Genomic DNA, 2478 nt, shown 5'->3' with positions numbered 1-2478 from the left:
ACTTTTTTTCTCATTTGTCATCATGATTCTAGGGTCTCTCAAAAGTTTAAGAGGGGGGGAGATGGGAGGTGGTGGAGGGGAAGGGAAGATTGAGGGGAACAAGTTAAATAAGCACATTTTAAATATAAAGTATCAGTCATGTTTACACATGTATTTTATTCCCAGAGACAAACTGTTCCTTGCTTTGAGCATAAAGCCCCAGGAGAAGTAACACAAATTACATTCGAGGTGCAGCACATCCCCAAATCATCTCATTCCATGAGCCTTTGCACCTGGCATAGCTGATGTGTAGCTAGATAACCTAGATAGGCATAGGGCAGCACATGGGATTAGGATCTTGGGTAGGAGAGTATAGATACCTTCCCTCTAGGGGAAGGTTTGGGAGTAGCAGTGAGTTCTGTTTTGGAAAGATATGGGCTGGAATGAGAGACACAGGAGAGTTCTGGAGCTGAGCACAAGTTTACAAAGGATGATAGCAAGCGTTGGGCTGCATGCCTCATCTTAAGAGGTGCATGTGCAGCTAGGGCAGCTGTGGCCACACAGGAGCTTTGACACATGGCCTCCATCGTACACACCCACATTCTGTAGCTCGAATGAATTCTTGAGCAGCAAGAGAATCCCTGCTGCGCAGATAACCAACACTGCAGAACAGCCAACAGCTAGCGACAAGGAATAGTCTCCTGCTTTCTTCTTGTCCAGCAAAATTCTCACTTGCTATCTCAGCAAAGGAGAGCAACTATTTGAGCCATACTCACATAGGGAGGCTTACTGCTGCTGAACATGAACCAGTAAACACCACAAGATGAGACAGAGCACATTTAACACACTGCACTTTCAGCCCATTTCTATTACACCCTGGTTTGGAAAAGAAAGAAGGCCAGGGAGTTCATCACAGCTTCAGCCACCAATCCCCAGATCAGGGTTCAACTCTTAAATGCTGATGCTGTTTCGGAAACCATTATCCAAGTCACCACCATTGCTGCATTTTAGGTCTTCATAATTAGTAAAATAGTAGCACAATGCAGACACAAGCTCATTTTTTTCTCCTTGCGTCAGCAGCTCTTCAGATTCACCTCTTTCCCAATGATTCCACTGATATATCAGAGGAGCCATACCTTGTGGAGAAGCTAACAAAACTACATTCAGCAGCAGCACTCACACAAGAGTCCACTTGCTCAGCTCCCTTCCGCCGCAATCACACAACAAAAGCATGACTAAAACCCAAATTCCTGCCACCAAGCTTCTTGGTCTGTTATCTGATGAAACAGTCAGCAAATTAAAAACAGACACAGCGCTAGTTTAAGCATTTCTACTTGAAACTGACCCTATAACAGCCAAGATCCTCTTAGCCAAATTCACCAGGCTCCTTATACCCTCAGTCACACCTGAAGGGGCCCCCAGGCCCACCACAGCAAACAAGCCAGCCTTTGCCTCTACATGGTGCAGAGGCTCCCCTAGGGCATCTGCAGCAGAAGCTGCTGAAGGAGATCTCAGCTGCCCCAAAAGTGGGAATTCAATCTCTAAAGCATCAGGCTTCTGGCCCTTGAGATCTTCCATCACTGATCCTTTGCTGCCCAGCTCACACCCAAGACATTGCAGAGCGTCACTCCCAGCACCAGTGAACAACATTTGGCTTCCTATCATAAAAATTGCTTGCCCTTTTTCTATTGGAATTAAACTGAAAATCCAAGACTAAATCTTAAACTCACATTCCAACACTTAAACTGGATCTTTCTCCATAGTAGGAGGAAGGTATGTTTGCCATACTACAGAGCCAGGGAGATTAGCTGTCTAAAAATCATTCAGGGCTTGGCAGCTCAAGGTTTCAGCTGTCCTTTAAATTAAAAAAGGCTTTACTCCTTCTGCCTAAGAAATGCTTTAATTTCTTCCTTGATTTCCTGTTTCTAATTGGACACCATTGTGCATAGTCAAGCAACAAAAAGAGAGTTCCTGTTCATTGATCCCAGAACAGCCAATTAATTCCTTGTTAGACCAGAAGGTCTGTTACACCAAAAGGTGTATTCACACTATCACACCTGAATTCAAATACATTTGGAAGTTACTGCAGTCATCTTTCTGAAATAGCCTCAAAAAGCTTAGTAAGGGCACTGTAGCAACAACCAGAGTCTGAATATAGCTCCTCTGTGCACAGGTGAGAGCAATATCCCACAGGGAATTTCCGCCTGAGCAAGAAGACAACTGGGTTTGACCAAAGCAAAGATGTGCACACTTCCACGCAGATCTCCTTGAAGTGAGGGATACGAGGCACAAGTTCATCCCATGGTCAGATTCTGGGCCAGATTCTCAGCTCTTCCTGGCAAGATTGCCTGAATTGGAAGTGTCTTTATGCTGTTGTTTCTGTTATGTTGAAAGATGTTATCTTTCCATAAAGATCCATTGTTTAAAGTTCTCATACGCCATCTCCTACACTCTCCAGTGTAGCCCTAAAATAATCCCAGAGTGGCTCCTTTTTATTAT

The 2478-nt window shown here is 44.4% G+C and overlaps 1 protein-coding gene across 1 annotated transcript in view; it reads right to left on the bottom strand.

The window, feature by feature from the left end:
- The window catches only part of F13A1 (coagulation factor XIII A chain), a 207029-nt gene that overhangs the window by 176273 nt on the left and 28278 nt on the right, over positions 1-2478 (bottom strand). The window lies entirely within an intron of this gene.

This window comes from Neopelma chrysocephalum, unplaced genomic scaffold (assembly GCF_003984885.1).
Source record: "Neopelma chrysocephalum unplaced genomic scaffold, ASM398488v2 Primary Assembly neopelma1_26b, whole genome shotgun sequence".
Classification (NCBI taxonomy): Eukaryota; Metazoa; Chordata; class Aves; order Passeriformes; family Pipridae; genus Neopelma; species Neopelma chrysocephalum.
This window is presented reverse-complemented; position numbering and strand designations above follow the sequence as displayed.